This window comes from Diceros bicornis, chromosome 28 (assembly GCF_020826845.1).
Source record: "Diceros bicornis minor isolate mBicDic1 chromosome 28, mDicBic1.mat.cur, whole genome shotgun sequence".
Classification (NCBI taxonomy): Eukaryota; Metazoa; Chordata; class Mammalia; order Perissodactyla; family Rhinocerotidae; genus Diceros; species Diceros bicornis.
Genome location: NC_080767.1, coordinates 41,163,549 through 41,180,856, shown reverse-complemented (window position 1 = coordinate 41,180,856; position 17,308 = coordinate 41,163,549).

Here is a 17,308-nt window from a genome sequence, read left to right as displayed (position 1 = left end):
TGCTGCCCTGCTAGACCCATCTTACCCCGGGAGCCCCGGGCTTCTCTGGGAGGCAGAGGGGCTTACCAGAGCCCCATGGGCTGCACGTGGTGGCCCGGCGCCGGGGTGGGGGGCGTGGGGCCGGCGCTGGTGGAGAGGGAGATGATGGATGACTGAGTGTGGTGGCCATCCCCGCTGCCCAGGGACAGCCACAGCCCTTCAAGTGAGGCAGTCCTGCCTGGTGCACCACTGCCACCTGTGTGAGCTCGAGTCAGCCTCACCACCCTCAGGGCTTCATGTTCCCCTCTGTGAAATGGGAGTAACAGGACCCTCCTCCCACCGGACAGCTGGGAGCTGGATCCCATGAGGGCCACTGTGACCTGCCTACAGGGAGGTCCTCCTTCCACTTGGGGCAGGAGCTTCCTGGGGGGCTGTGGGGACAAGCAATGGTTGGGGAGCCTCCTGCAGGACAACCACAGGCCATAGGGCGGGCGTGTCCTGTCCCTCTGGTTTCTGCTTGATCCAGGCTCCCCTGCCCGGCTCTAGAAAGCCTCCTCTCTGCTGGGTTCTGGGCCCGGTGCCGCCTGCCCCCTCACGCACACACTGCCCAGCCCCACCCTCCCTCCAGCCTGTTTAACTGCGGCCCCCATCCACTGTCTTCACAACAGACCCTCTCCCCCACTTCCCGCGGCACAGCGAGTGCCACGTCTAAGCTGATTTCCTCCCGCCAGGGCTGGGGGCGGGCATAACACGGGGAAAGGACTGAGAAGGAGCAGACGTGTGGGGCGCGTGCCCTGTGCCAGCCCTGGGGCCTTTGGCCATGGTGCACAATAAGAGGCCCGTTTGGGCCCCGTCCTCCTGGCCTGCATCAGACATTACCTCTGCCGCTAGAGAAGAAGACGCCAGAAGCCCTCTCCATGTGGGGGCCTATTGGGCACAAGTGACCAGAAGTGCCCAGGACCATGGCACTCACGCCTTTGCTTGTCACGCCAACAACTGGTGGGCAGTGGGCATTGCTAGCCCACCTGACTGGAGAGGACAGCGAGGCTGGGAGAGGAGACATGATGGCACATGTCACAGCAGTGAGGATGAAACCAGCATTTAAACCCAGTGCCTGTCCTTGGAACCTCTGGGCCACCAAGGGTGTGAGCCTGCGCAGGCCCCATGGGCCCTGGTGACCACTGGTGCAGCACTGCCTTCCTCCCATGTCCTGTATGGACGGCCCATCCACAATCTGCAGCGCTGGCTCTCAGGACAGAGAGGATGATGGGTGGAGGGTGGTGGGAGAGAGAAAAGTGAATGATCCGTCTTCCAATGCCGTGGGTCATTCATTCATTCAACAAACATCTGCTGAGCCCTTACCAAGGGCCGGACCCCGTGCTCGGGCTGGGTCCTCGGGCGGCGGTGTGGTCCTGGATGGACAGGCATGGGCTGGATCCTGGTTCTGCCTCTCTCTCCCTGGGCCTCAGTTTCCTCATCTGTGAAGTGGGGATGGCCACACCCTCCTCACTGAGTCACTGAGATGACTAAATGAGATAACACAGGGAGAGTCTGGCACCCAGTAGGAGGAGGAGCTTGGTAAGTGATAGTTACCACTGCTACGAGATGGTGAATTAGGCCCTCTGGGAGCCCCAGCCCAGAGGGGAGATAAGACACACTCACAAGGAACTATCACAGGGGTGGGCAGACAGGAGGTGTTACGGACAGTGATGGGAGGGTGAAGCCATGCCAGCCAGGGGACCCAGGCATGGCTGGTTCTTGAGTTGGGTTTTGAAGGAGAGAAGTTTGCATCAGGTAGAGGCAGAGTGAGGGTGCCCCAGGCAGAAAGACCGGCCCGAGCGGTGGCCCGGAGGTGGGAGGTGCCCGGCACGGCACGGGGAAGGAACTGCAGGCAGCCTGCTTGGCGGGCAGGTCGGAACACGCCAGGCACTTGTGGGAAAGCTGGTCCTGGAGGCCTCGAAGGCTGGGCTCGGGCATCTGCAGTCACCTCTGACAGTGGGCAGCCTGGCACCCTGGGCTCCCGGCACCTCCCCCAGCCCCGCCCTTGCCACGGAAAACTCGAGACTCTGGAACTGTTGGTGCCCGGTGACGGGAAGGCACACACAGGCAAATGTCCACATAGGGTCCCCACCCCTTGGAAGGCACAGGAGCTCTGAGTTGCCGAGGGTGTGAGGGGCCCTCTGTTCCTAAGAGACCTAAGAAGGCGTCCCCCAGCCTCGGCCTCTCTCCACGTGGGCAGGGAAGGGAGCACAGTGTCCAGGCTCAAATGCAGCCTCATTGCCTCTCAGTCTTTGCTTTTCTCATCGGGGGAGGTGGCAGGGCACAGGGTGCCCAGGAGCTGGCGCTCCGAGTTGGGGGGGAGCCGGCGGCTGGAGGGAGGCCGCCGCAGACACAGGCCTCGATGGAAAATGCGCATGCTGGTTGTTATTTCTGTTTCTCACTCTCCCCTCCAGCTGGGGCTCTTCCGTGCAAACGATCCCACAGGACACCACCCGGGCCGGTGGCTGCCCCGTCTGGAGTGGCCAGGGCCAGGCTAACCGTGGAAAAAACCTCCCCCAGCCTTCCTGCCATGTGCTTCTGCAGCCAAAAGTATTTTTATAGTAATATCCATCTATTTACAACCTGGGATCTGAGAGGGTTTTGTTTTTTGTTTGGGGCTTTTTTTTAATTTCCCTGAAGGATGCTTTTTAAGGTACTTTGGCTTGTTCCACGCGCCTGTCTCTGCTCAGTCTTGTAAACAGTCTCAGAATTGCTTGGTGAATAACATTTTGTGTGTGTGTGTGGGGAAGATTAGCCCTGAGCTAACCTCTGTTGCCAATCCTCCTCTTTTTGCTAAGGAAGACTGGCTCTGGGCTAACATCCGTGCCCATCTTCCTCTACTTTATGAGTGGGACACTGCCACAGGATGGCCAGACAAGCGGTGCATAGGTCCACACCCAGGATCCGAACCCGTGAACCCCGGGCCACCAAAGCGGAGCACATGAACTTAACCACTACGCCACCGGGCGGGCCCCAGTGAATAACATTTTTAAAGGCCAGTGTCTGCCGGGCTGGGGTCCCTGAGGCTGGCGTCTGGGTGGACAAGTCCTAGGGACACCAAGGGGCACCTTGGCTGCTTCTGGTTCCTTCCCCCAAAGGAGGGTCTGTGTGATCCTGAGCTGGTGACCAGCGGGCCCTCACAGGGGCCCTTGGCCCCCAACGAGCAGGGCAGGGGCTCAGGCACCACAAGCCTGTCCTCACAGACAGGTGGCCTGCCTCTGTCCCCCAGAGGGCCCTTTCTCACCACCTCTGTGGCTCCTTTGGGGGTGACAGATGACTCAAGCTGGGAGGTGAGGATGAAGCCCAGAGAGGCAGGGGCTTGCCCGAGATCACACAGTGAGGCCACAGCCCCCCCCGAGTCGTGCCATGCCTCTCCATCAGTCTGGGGGACGCGGGGAAGCTCCTTGTCCACACTAGGCCTCTAGTCTGTTCTTAGTGGAGAGAAAGGGAAAGGAGAGGAGGGAAGGGAGAGACAACTCCTGGCCCCAAAGGACGTCTGGCCCTGCACACCCAGACCAGCGCGGGCAAGAGAAAGGTACCGCGTGAATCAGGTGAAGGCAGGTGGCTACCTCCATCATGAGGTGGGAGCCTGGTCCCAAACCTCCAGGGAGCCGAATGGTGGTTTGCGCCACCAGTTCGTGTGAGACAGACCCAAGGGGTTAGGGGTTCCCTCCAGGGGCCTCCAAAAAGACGCTCCCCCAAATCGCAAGCCCACCTGCAAGAAGTCAAAGATGCCTGGAGGGAGCAGGGCAGCCCAGGAGGCTAGAGCGTGCAAGGTGGCTCAGAGGGTTCCCAGTCCGCAGAGGAGGACACGGGGATTTCCTGGGGGCCTCTTGGTGCCGGGTCTGCCACGCACTGCCGGGCACCATCTCCTCTACCTCCACCCGAGCCGTGCACACCAGGATTCGTGTTTCCCCATTTTACAGATGGAGACGCTGGAGCTGTGGTGACACTGGCTCCAGGTCGTGCCGTGGCTCCGGCGCCGAGGTCACCAGACTCACGCAGAGGTTGATGGTCAGACGCCCCCAGGGAAGCCTCCAGACAACCACCCGCCTTGAACTTCTGCCTTCAGGGAACTGCTGCTCCTCCCTGCTTCTCACGGTGTGCGGGTGGGTCAGCTGGGTAAGACCAGGGTCCAGAGAGAAGGGCCAGGCAGCAGACTTGGAAAACTGGGTGCTGGGGTAGGTACCAGGAAAGGGAGGGCTGGCTCAGCCACCAGCTCTCATGTGGCCCTCTCTGAAGCTCAGTCTCTCCTCCAATAGAATGAGAGAAAAGAGCCTGCTACTCGTGGGGCCTTTTTGGCACAAAATGAGAACATATTAACAGGGGAGTCGACGTTAATGAATCACAGGAGCTGAGGAGAAGGGCTAAGGCCGAGGATCCTAGCCTGGGGTGCCGGTCCCAACCTCGGCCTGGCTCTGAAGATGGCACGCCCCTCTGTGGGTCCTCTCCACCATGCCCTTCTCCAGACGCCACCCCTCAAGCAAGAAGATAATGTGTTTTATCGGGGGCATTTATTATCGACAATTGCTCCATAAATCTCCCTCCATACACATACATATACATAAGAGGCGGATAAATACGCGGGGCAGAGCCGACGAGCCCCATCTCACTGATGGAGTCAACTTGCCCCCATAAAGATAACGGGAAATGATTCATAATATTTATTTGACAGACATGATATGAACCGTAATAGCCTGTTGGGATTAAAAATATCTGTACGTCTCTGTCACCCACCAGTGTGGTTTAAATATTATATATGTGGCCACTGCGGCGATGGGGAGACGGGAGCCGTTATTGATAGCAGCCATAAAGAAGAGTCGTTCTGCGTTGAAGAATGGGAAAAGTAACTGAGGAGTCTGCCTGGTGCTCCTTGGTGCTTGCATCAAAAGAAACTGTACTTAAAAATGCGGCTCCCCCACCCCCAGACTGCCAGCAAGGGGAGTGGGTGGCAGAGTTCTGCAGCCTCAGGCAGTCGCGTCCGAGAAGGGCCTGGCCTGGCTCCAGGCTGCAGCACAGGGTCTCATGAAGCTGCCATCCCCACAGAGGAGGCCCCACCCCCTCTGGCTGGAGACCCCCACCCACCCATCACCCTCCCACTGATCAGCCAGTTCCCAGCCTCCCTCCACCCAGCATAGAGCAGAAGCCCCTGCCCGCCACCCCGCCCATCCGGTCACTCCCAGCCTAAAAACCCTTTCACACTCCCCATTACCCTTGGGATAAAGTCCAGTCTCCAAAGAAAACCCGCCAGGGCCGCCCTCCCTCCCTCCCCTGAGTCATCTCCCTCCTGAGGCACCCAGCCCTTCCCACAAGCCACTCCTCCCAGGCCAGCCCCAGCCGGACTGCTGTTCTGGACCAGGGTCCACACCTGGCCACTCCACATTCCACTTGAAGGCCCAGCCCCAATGTGGCCCCTCTTGGCAGTTTGCTGACCCTCGGCACACACCCCAAGCCTGGCTGGGGCTTCTCTGTGCCCCCCGGCACCCTGCACCCTCTGTCCCTCCATGTCATGCATCTGTTTCCTTGATATTCCCACGGGCCTGGGAGGTCGCCCAGGCCGGGGACCGGGGATCACTGCTTTCCCTTCCCCGCTGACCCCAGCACATCACGGAGGGTGGGAGGGAAGGATGTTGTCTTCAGGAGCCTGGCTCCTGATGCCATGGCAAGGGCCCCTCCCCAAGCCCTGGGGTGGGCTCTCAGGATCCCTATGGATTTGCAGGCCTCGTCTACTTGGAAAAATATCCTTTCCCTCCCCGGGCCTCAGTTTACGCATCAGTGCAATGAGTCTTTGGCCTCGGGGGTCGAGGCCCCTTGAAGACCCTGGGCATTTACCCATGAGGAAGCCTTTCAGAGTTTGCTTGGAAATTGCCCAAAAACTTGGCACTGAGAAAATCTCTGGGAGGGTTTAAACCCCCTCCACTATCACCCCACCTGACCCCCCCTACCTGGTCCCTGCAGACCAGCCCCCAGAGCTCCCTTCAGGGGAGCCCCGCCTCCAGGCTGGTGAACTACCAGCTCACAGTGACAAGTGGCCTTTGTTTCTCCCGCAAACAAGGGTCCCTGCTGCCCAAGGAACCACGGCAGAGCTAAGATACCCCCTGGAGGGGAGCAGCTGTCCTGGAAATGAGGTCACCCGGGGAAGGAGCCCAGACCCACCTGCAGCCGGCCAGGGCCTGGGGTCTTTGGCTCTGGCCTCAGTGCCCCTCCTCCCTGGACTGGGGACATTACCCTCACAGGCAGGACAGACGGACAGATCGCAAAGGTGAGCACAGACATCGCTGATGAGGGGACATAGCATGTGTTTCCTAAGCCACAGCTGGGGACCTTCACTTCGCCCTTTTGGGGAGACTCCGTTCCTCCTGGGGCCCCCGCCGCCCACATTCCCAGCCTCCTGCTTCGTGGGTGCTGCTGGTCATGTGTGGGGCTCCCGCTGGGCACCTCAGCTGAGAAATACCCAGGACTGGGGTTCCTACTGTCGGCGTGGCGACCCACCGGGGCCTCCCTCGGGCAGCGGACCCCGCACTTCAGGCTCCTTCTCACCCCCAAAGCCTGCCGAGGCCTTGGCTGCAGTGGGCGCTCACAGAGAAGGCTGGCAGCTCTCACATGGCCTGGCTCTGGCACCTGTGTCTTCACCTCCTCCCTGGGATGTGAGCATCGGGTCCCCACCGGCCCAGGCGTGATAGAGACACAGGAAAGGGGAACACAGACCCAGGAGGTCACAAGTCCCACACACAGCCTGGACAGCTACCCGGGACCAGTGGGCTTCGAGTGGGCTTAGCGACAGGCCCTTTCCTCAAATGGCCCTGGTGTGGAAGAGCAGGTGTGAGACAGAGGAGGGCCCACGCCCTGCTTGAGGCCAGCTGGGGACCCCGGAGCCTGCCCACTGGCCCCCTGCCCTGAGGGCCCGGCCCCATCCCGCAGGGTCACAGACCCCTGAGTCAGGTGGGAACCCTAGCGGAGGGGGCATGGCTGGACTGATGCTGTGGCCTCAGGTGTGGATGGAATGAGAGACTGTCTCAACGCCGCCTCCAGGCCTGCCCCACGCCAGCGCTGAATAGATGGCACAGGGAACAGGCTCGTCAGGCCCGGCCAGGGCGCTCAGTCAGGGCGCACCTCAAGCCCGCCGCCCACCGAGGCGCTCAGCCGAGAGTCCAGCGTTTTGTGAAAGGAGAACTTGCCCAGGCCAGGCCCCAGCGTTGCCTGGTGCAAGCTGTGTGGCCGGAAATGTCCGGATGGTCCTGGTGTTTACGTGCGGGTCCTGATATTCACATGCTGGTCCTGATATTCCGGGGCACCGGGGCCTCTTGGTGGGTTCAGGCCCACTGTGGCTGAGTCGTCCCCAGATGGGCACATGGGCAGGTGGCTGGGCCCTGGGGGCCAAGCCAGGGTAAGAGTTCTTCCCCCAGAGCTGTGCCCTGCTGTCTCGGCCCCTGGGTCTCAGCTTTTCAGAAGCGCTACATTTGGGAAGGCAGGAGGGCCTCCCAGCGGGCCCTAGGGGCACTCAGAGCTGGCTGGGGAGGGCACAGGGACACTGGCCGAGAGCTGAGGCAGCTGCACACTGTGTCACCACTGGGCAGGGAGGCTGAGCCGGGAGCACCAGGGGGGCCAGCTGTCCCCACACAACGTGGCCCACACTAGTGATCGGCCATCCTGAGGAGCTGGCTGGCCAGGCTGGCCCCCTGAGCTGGCACATGACAGCCCAGCCACTGGTCCTGTCAGCTTACCTGGTTCAGAGAGACATTAGCCAATGGGAATGCTGTTTCTGACAGCCTGACCGATGTCGCTTCTTGGGGTCAGACTCAGTGAGGTGACCCCATCCAGTCAGCCTACCTGCTGGATGGCCATGGGGCAGGCCCGTCCTCTCTGCCAACCTCAGTTTCCTCCTCTGTGAAATAAGCCCGTCCCCCACCTGCCCCACTGGTGTGTGATTCCAGAACTCTCTCCTGGGGATGCCCTGGTCATCGGCAGCTCCCCGGTACCCCGAGCAGAGCAAGAACCGTGCCCGGATCTGAGCCAGTTGCTCCCCATCCAGCGATGGGTCCTGAGGAAACGGAAACTCAGAGGAAGATTCAGTGAGGAAGGTATTCAGTGAATGCGGCTGACAGCTGGCAAGTGGGAAACAGCCTCGACGGCCATTGATGAGGATCTGCTAAATAGTGATGGAGCAGTCTCCGATCAAATAGGCACGTGTGCTAAAAATAATATACTGCCAAGTGGAAAAAAGAAGCCATTTAAAATTATACACAGAAGGATTCCAATTATAAATGCAGGCACAAGAATCTGGAAAGAACCCCGCCGTTTGTTAATGGTGGTGAGTCCCAGCAATGGAGCCGGGGGGGCGTTCCACATCCTCCCTTGTAATTTTCTTCTCTTTCTATAATAAGCCTTTATTACTTTTATAATCAGAAAGAGGAGGGTTAACAAAGGCCTGTCTGAAGTGCATCTGAAACCCGACCCTGGTGCCTGTAGCCAACCCCAGCTCAGGTCCTGTCCTGTCTCAGAAGATCCCAGTCCGCCCCCACCCCCATGTCCCCCATGCGACCGCCTCATGGTCCCTGGAAGCAGTGGTGTGTCTCTGGAACCTTCTCTTCTCTTCTCTAAGCACCCCTGCTCCTCCCGCCCTCCTCATCTTGGGGGGCTCCCAGCCCGCACCATCCAGCACCTTCCTCTGGGTAGGCTCTGCACCATCAGTGTCTTTCCGGAAACATCCCGTGTCTACTTTGCAGCAGTAAGAATACGCTCACCCCTCCCTCAGTCCGCTGTGAGGATATTTATCTGATCTGCCCACCTTGTCACGGGGCCAGGCGAGATTAATAATACACTTAATTTCACAAGCACAGAAGGTTGCGTCTAAATGGCCAAAATATTTGGACCGTAGCACGACAAGTGAGATCACATCACTGGTTTGAAAGGCTGACGCAGAAGCCGTCTGGCTTTTGTTCCCGGCTCTCTGTTGCCAACACAGCTGAATGGCTGGGCTCGTCCCAGAGGTTCTGAGCTGCAGGGCGGTACCCTGGACCCCAGCACCCCTCACACGGCTCCCTCCCTCAGCAGTGCCTTCCGTGAGCCATTGGTGGTGGGTCGACGGCCGGGGGGGGGGGGAACTCTGCAGGGCCCCCCTCTTCCCTCCATCTCCAGGTGACACACTGGTGTGACACATGCCCCATGGGCCAGGTCCCACCAGTGCCAGCCTGTGGCCACGGTGGACCAGACACTCACAGACCAGAGAGAGGACAGGACGCAAGACCAAGGGGGAAAAGGAGATGAGGGATCAGAGACACCAGAAGGGGTTCCGGGGCCGTCTGACCCGGTGTCCGGGCACAGGGCTCCAGAGGGGCCTGGAGGTCGGGCCAGGTCTGGCCGGGGGACGTGGGAGGGCAAAGCCTCCTGGCGGGAGGTCAGATCACAGCTGGGTGGGCGGGGTGGGGGCACCTGCAGGGAGTGGGGGTGACGGGTGCTCAGGATCCTCAGTGGGGAGCAGTGGGTCTGCCCTCGAAGGTCAAGGTCAGAGTGGGCCAGGCTTGGAAGGGCCCTGACCGCTCAGCTGAGGTGCTGTTGAAAGGGCGGCAGGAGCCCTGGGCAGGTCTGGGCCCAGAGGGACCTGCCCTCGGGGACAGTAAGGCAGGAGCTGCCTTCCCTGAGCACTTGCCCCCGTGTTTCATTCTCACGCAGAGATAAAGGCGATTGTCAGCTCCGTTGTGCAGAGGGGAACTGGGCTTCGAGAGGCCCGGTGACTTCTGGACACTGTGGCTCCCGTAGGGCACCGCCCAGGAAGCCGTCCAGGCTGGGCTGCAGCTGGAGCCTGGTTCCCAGAGGGCACAGCCGGTCCCACCTGGCCGGGGAGGAGGCTGGCGGACTGCTGCCACTCCCACCAACTCCACCCCACCTCAGCTCAGCACTGGGCCCACCCTGCCCTGTGCCCAAGAAGAGCCTGTGGCCTCAGCCTGCCCAGACCACCTTCCAGAGGACGCATGAGCAGAGCTGTCCCAGGGAAGACCCACGATGCCCCCAGACCACCCTAACCCTCTGGAGGTCTTCTCCACCCCACCCCGCTTTACACATGGGACTCTGAGACCCAGAAGAAGGGAGGGGCTTGCCCAGGGCCACCCCATCTGCAGGGCCTCCCAGGCCTTCCAACCCTCAGAAGCTTCCAGCAGACTCTGGAGTGGAGTGAGCCTCGGCTCCTCCCTTTGACCCCCCTTCCCAGCGAGCTGCAGAGGATTAGTGCCTCTCGGCCGTGCTGCCTGCCCTCCGTGAATGCCTGAGCTCTTCATCACGCCTGCCGCCCCAGGAGCGCCTTTGTCTGGGAGCCACTTGACTGCGGGAGCCGAGCAGAGAGCTAACAGGATTTCTCGGCCCCGTCGCTCCTGCGATTACCCCCTTCGGCGACTGGAGAGGAATCAGTGTCGGCTTGGCTCTGCCCAGACCACCAGTCCTCGCTGCTCCCACGGCACCTGCGGTCTACAGTCGGGCGCAGAGCTAAGCCAGCTCTCAGGCCTCTCTGACCGGGACCAGCAGGCAAAGGCGCCTGGACAGACGGCCAGCTCTCCTGTGCGTCAGGCAGCCCTCTGCCCCATTGTTGGGGGGCCCGTGGGGTGGGGGTGCAGAGAGAGCTGAGCAGTCCATGGTTGAATCCCCGCTCTGCCCACTCACGTGTCCATGGGACCCTGGAGAGCACCTGGGCTGCCCTGACCCTGTGTCCTCCCCCTTAGAGCCAGTGCCCCAGGAAGCTCCTGGAGGGCTGTTGCAGGCATCAGAGATGCAGAGTTAGAGGGTCAGGTACACAGTAGGTGTGCCACACCTGCCAAGTGTCATCGCTGTCACTGGACCTACGATGCCTACGAAGGATGCTACCTCTAGCCCAGCCTCACGTCCCCTTAAAGTGACCGGTCTCAGGGACACGGGGTCTGCTGGGCCCGCAATGGAAGGTGCCCACCAGCCCTGGAACTGCCCCCAGGGGTGTTCTGGGGGCTTTCTCCGGGGCTGCCAGGAAGTCCTGGGCAGCATCCGTGTCGGTATCTCCAACAAGGCTGCAGCCGGCCTCGACTAGCCCAGGGTAACACCCTGCAGGGCCGTTTCAGCTTCTTCCTCCTAACACGGAACCCAAAGGGGAGACCCCTGTGTGTCAGTTACCCACATTCTCCGGGGCACTCCAGAGCAGGCTGGAGGGATTTGCAGCTTGGCCTGTAGGGCCTGGCAGACCTGGGCTCCACCCGGCTCTACCACCTTCTGGCTGTGTGTCCTGGAGCAAGTCACTTCTCTGAGCCTCAGTTTCCTCACCTGTAAAATGGGCACCAGTGACAGCACACCCCATCTTAGGGCGCTTCTAGGGCCAAAGAGCCTGGCACAGTGGGCATGCAGAGCAAGCACTCAATATATTTTGCTTTAAAAAAATAAAACGACTGTGGGAAGAAGAAAAGGGAATTCCCAGAGACTGCCCAAATTATCCGTGTGGCTGAGGAAGGAGGCCGGCTCTTCCCCCATCAGCAGTGCGCCCACACGTCTGAGCCCACCTGCTAGCTGGCCTTGTCTTTGCTGGGGTCCTTTCAGGAGGGGGTGCCCCTCTGAAGCAGAGTGTCCAGCCCTGCCCTGGGGCAGCACATCCAGCTAGAACAACAGGACACAAGACCACTTCCACACCAGCCTCAAGCTAATTTTGTGGACAGTCACTAAGAGCAGGCCCAGTCCATTGGGGAAGTCCCAGCTTTCGGCAGCAGAGAGACCGGTGTTGGATTCTCCACTCCCCCGTAGATTAGCCCTGTGACCCTGAGCCTGGACGACACTCCCAGTGCCTCCGCACCTCCTCTCCCCACATGACATGGGGCAGCAGGGAGAAGACGAGAGCGCTGTGAGCTGTACTGTGGTCATGATTTTCAGCTTCAGGTAGTGACCCCCAGTGACCCACAGCCTGGACGAGACTCCCAGTGCTTTCACACTTCCTCTCCCCACGTGAGATGGGGCGGCAGCAAGGAGAAGACGAGAGCCCTGTGAGCTGTGCTGTGTTCATATCTTCAGCTTCAGGTAGTGACCCACAGTGACCCACAGCCTGGACGAGGAGGTGGACAGAGATTTCTATGTTCGCAGAAGGAGGGACTCACAGCCACCACGAGGACCCAGACACTGACCTTACGTGTGAAGAAACTGAGGTCCAGAGAGATGAATGGACGCTGGCACGAGACGCTCTGACCAGTGGCCTGGAGCGCTGACACAAGGGGAGTGACAGGGCAGGTGGTCATGCCGGCAACAGCAGAGGTGGACAGGTGGCGTCAGGCAGAAGCCTGGACGGACAGTGTCTGGGAGGAGGAGGGTGGTGAGGTCTGAGACGGAGGGTGGGTGGAGCCCACGTCAGACTCCAGGTGATCCCCTGCCCCTTCCATGGCGGGCCAAGCAGTTCACGGCCTCCTGGCCCAATTTCTGCCCTAGTGCCTGGAAGTGGAATCACGGGTGTGACTCCTGGATCCAGCTGCCCTCTCCAAATACAGGGAATAAAGTTGCATCTAAAAACGACGCCATGTGTCAAAATTTACGGGATGCAGCTAAAGCGGTGCTTAGAGGGAAACTTATAGCTGTAAATGCTTATATTAGAAAAGAAGAAAGATCTAAAATCAATGACCTAAGCTTTCACCTTAAGATGATAAAACAGAAGAGCAAACTAAATCCAAAGTAAGCAGAAGGAAGGAAATAAAGATAAGAGCAGAAGTCGATGAAATGGAAACATTGCCACAAGGCAATGAACAAAGCCAAAAACTGGGTCTTTGAAAATATCAACAAAATCGACAACTCCCTAGCCAGAATGCCTGATCAGAGAAGACTCTGAACTTCACCGCAGTGGGGACACAATTGTTCTCTGAAGGGGTGGGATTCCGTTAGAAGCTCATTCCAAGATAAATGAGATGTGCCCCCTGCCGTGGCCAAAAATTGGGGGCCTCTGAGGAGAAGAGATTCAGAAAGGCACCCCTTACCCCTAAGTGTAAACTCCTCCTATTCTAATAGGGCAGCCCCATGTAGGGGCAGGGGGCACGGGCTTGGGAGTCAAGCAGACCCGGCTTCAAATTCTGGCCCCAGCATTGTGACTTTGGTCCAGTCCCCAAATTCTCACCTGTAAAATGGTAGGGAAGGAAGCCCCCCCACCCCAGGCCAGTTCTGAGGCCCCGTGAGCACAGAGCTGACCACCGTCGGTGCTCAGGGGCCTTGGCAGCTCTTCCCCTCCGGCCTGGGCACGGAAGGCAGCATGCGGGCTGCCCCTGCTCACAGTCCTGCTCCCTCCCAACCATCCACTCCCCTTTTCCCCTCAGGGCAGCCTCACACAGCAGACTAGGCCCCCCTCCAGCCTGGCAGGAGGAAGTGCCAGGCTGTGGTCAGCATGGGGACTCCTGGGAGCTGCCTGGGTGGGCCCCTCCGGAGTATCTTGTCCTCCAGGGCTGCCCTGCTCCTGAGCGGGCGTGCTTGGGGCCACTGCTGGTGCCCCATGGGGGTCCTGGGATAGCTCTGGGCTCACGTTGCTCTGGGCTCTTTCCTGAGGCCCACACACGGCTTCCTTCTGTGACTTCTTACAGCTCTGTGAGCACCAGCTTCCGAACACACCCGCCTTCCCATGCTGAGACCTCAGAGGGCTGAATTGCTCCTTGTCTAAAGTGGGCCCCACTGCAGGGCCAGGCCGGGTGGGGCTTCGGTCTGTGATGCCACCTGCAGACGCAAGTTCATCAGGGACATAGCTGAGGACCAGAACCACCCAGACCCGTTGTTCCAGGGGTTGCTGCGCTGTACACTGCCCCCACGTTTGGTAGCTCGCAGCAGCCGTTTTATTATATGTCACTATTGCGGGGGTCAGGAATCCCACGGGGGTCCGACGGGTGCCTCCTGCTCCACGTGGCACAGGCTGGGTTCACCTGGTGGTACCCAGCTGGCAGCCTGGCTGGTCTGGAGAGTCTAAGATGGCTTCACTCACAACTCTGGTACCTCACCCTGTGACTAGAAGGCTGGACTCAGCTGAGCCTGCCCCCCACACCCCCTCCGCCTGGCCTCTCCAGCACGGTGTTTCCGGGGTAGTCGGACTTCTCGTGTCACAGCTTAGGGCTCCCAGAATGTGGGGGTGGGGAAGCTGCAAGGCATCATCTGGCTTAGACTTGGAAGTCGCGTGGCATCATTTCTACTGTGTTCTGCTGGCTGCAGAGCCAGCCCAGATTCAAGGGGAGAGGAATTAGACTCCACCTCTCAGTGGCGGAGGGATCACTTTGGAAGGGCTCTCTGGGAAAGCTGTTTCCTTGGTTGGCTGTACGTTGAGCCCATGAGAAAGGTGTTTTATCATCTCCATCCACAGCACCATCATTATCACCATCGTCCTCATCACCATCATTCTCATCACCATCCTCATCACCATCATCATCGCCATCATCCTCATCACCATCATCATCACCAGCATCACCACCATCATTCTTGTCACCATCAGCATTACCAGCGTCACCACCATCATCTTCTTTACCATTGTTACCATCATCATCATCTTCCTTACCATCATCATTACCATCGTTACCATCATCACCGTCACTACCATCTTCTTTACCACCATCATCTTCTTCCTCTTTACCATCATCATCATCTTCCTCTTTACCATCATCACCATCCACCTGTGCTTGTGTCTCTCTGAGGCGGGGATGTTAGAATCCCTGTGGAACAGATGCAGAAATCGAGGCACAGAGTGACTTGCCCATGCTGACCCTGAAAGAAGGAAGTCCACAGGAAATACACACTTATGGAGCACCTAAAGTCGTAGAAGAAAAAAATGGCAGGTCACCAAGATGCAAGCAGGTCTGCACCATACCCTCCCCACGTGCCCTCCCTGGTCTTCCCAGAGCTCTTGCTGAGGTTGGCCCAGGAATCCTCACCATAAGCTTGTGATGGAGGCTTTATCATCCCCAAACTACGGTCGGGGAGAGTGGGCACAGAGAGGGGTGTGGCCGGAGGCCCAGGCTCTGTTTCTACTGTTCCCTCTGTCCTGCCGCAGCTGTCTGAGCCCGGGAAACCAGCGGAAGGCGGTGTGCAGAGCAGACGTTGGCGGTTCGGTCTGCACTAATCAAGTTAATTGGGTAATTGCCGCTTCATGGTGGTTGGTGTTGACACAACCTTGAACTTGGCTCTTTACAGAGGCTTTCCTCTGATGCTCTCCGGGAGGCTCCTCTTGCTGGCGAATAGAGCCTCCTGCTCTACCAGGCCAGGGCACCGGGGTCTCCTTTCCCAGGCGGGGAGAACATGGTGAAAGAGAAAGGCTAAGTGACTGTCCAAGGTCGTGAAGCGACCGTGGAAGAGGTGACGAGAGGCCCCGCGTCTGCCCACGCCTCCGGCTCTGGCCACTAAATCACCCCAAAGAGACGTGTGTGATTTCATTTCTATTCCATCCGCAGGAGGGGAAAGTCAATGTTTGCTAAATGGAAAGGGAGAAGATCGGCGGGAGGAACGTGTGTTTTCAGCTTTTGACGGGGCGTTGTCGACGACGACAAGTGAAGAGTCGAGCAGCAGCCCGTCTGGCCGAGGGGCTCGGCTGTGACGCGGGGCACGACCTCGGTGGGTGGGTGCTGGGCACAGTGGGGGACAGTGAGAAGGGGCACCCACTGGGGCCAACAGACACCCCCTTCCGCCAAGCCAGGGGTGGCCGGCAGCCTCTGAATGAGCTCCAGCTGGCCGCCCCTGAACGGGCCGAGAGGGGCCTGCTGGGAGAGCAGGGCAAGGACTCCCCTGTAAGTGGAAGGGCATCAGAGCAAGGGTGGGTCTTCCCGCGGAGCCCACGCCCCGCTCAGGCCACGAGGCTCCGCAGAGGAGGACAAGGAGTATGGGGCAGGGACACGGCAGTGACCAGGGCTGAGGCTGGCCCTGCCCCCAGGGTTTCTGGTTTGGTAATTACAGTGATGGGTGATGAGCGTTAGGCTGGGGCGGGGGAGTGGGGGTACCCTGGCTGGGGGCCTAGTCTAGCCAGGGTGCTCAGAGGAGGCCTTCCAAGGAAGGGACGTGCACAAGTCTCTGCGGAAGCGTGTTTTCAGCTGCAGAAGCCGCACGAGTGAAGGCGAGAGCCAGGAGGGGGCTCGCGAGGCCGGGGAATGGACCAGGTTCCTGGGGTCTGGCTCTGGGGAGAGGGGGTGGAGGAGGGAGGTGAGCCGTGGGCTAGGGCGCCAGTGCCCAGGCCTGCCTCTGCCCTCTCTAAGCCAGGGACCCTCCACTGGGGCTCGGGACAGGCATCCCCATCAGGGCGGACCCAGGCTTTGCGGGGCAGGCAGCACACACAATTTGCAGGCCTCTTTGAGATAAAGGGTACAAAATCGCGATTACAAAGTTGGGTCCAGGGCCTCAGAGGAAGCCCCTGCAGGTGAGGGATGCGACGTTCAAGCTTCGTTAGCTTCCTGGCAGGTCCCCTATCCATCTATATATCTTCATTTTCCCCACTATTTCGCTTAAAAACCTTCTTCCTTTACAATCCGTTTCGTCACCCTCTCGGCCGTAACCACGGGGCCTTATCTGATCCTAACTAGCCTCGGGACGCTCCTCCATCCCTGCTGTCCAAACCTGATTCCTTAATTTTGGTTGGGCTCTTGGTGACCTGTCATTTTCTTCTTCCACAATGTTGGGAGCTCGGTAAGTATCCATTTGCTGGGGACTTCCAGCTCTGCCGGTGTCTCCACCGGCTCCCCAGCCAGACGCCAGCTCAGGAGGATTCGGGACCCTGAGCGGTGACTTCCCGCCCGTGGCCGGACCTTGGCCTCCCCTCGCAGAGCAACAGGATTTACAAGGAGAGCCCATGGATGGTGTAAGGTGACCGAGCCTAGAGGGGAGTCCTCCCCAGGTCACACAGAGACAGGCCAGGCCGGCTGTGACCAGGGGCCCTGGAGCCTCTGCGGGGTCGTTCCCCACGGATGATGCAGTGGAAAGGCATTTGGAAACTGTAGAGTGCAGTGCACTTGTGCATGTAAAATGTTCTCATCACATTATGCCGCCTGCCGGAGATGTGCCTTCTGTTGGTCCTAGGTGGCATGAATTTTTAAGTTGTTTCCTTTTTAAACAAACAAACAAAAAAAGTAATTCATTTGAGAATGTCCGGAAAATGTAGAAAGATAAAGAATAAGAGACAAAATAAAAATACCAATAATCCCAGCATGAAGAAATAACCATTATTAGTTGTTGGTTTTTTTCCCTAGTCTTTTTTCTGTGAATATATATTTATTTTTTAACTTGGAGATCATACTATATTTACCATTTTGTGCCCTATTTTTTCAATTAAAATTATACCATGCACATTTTCCTG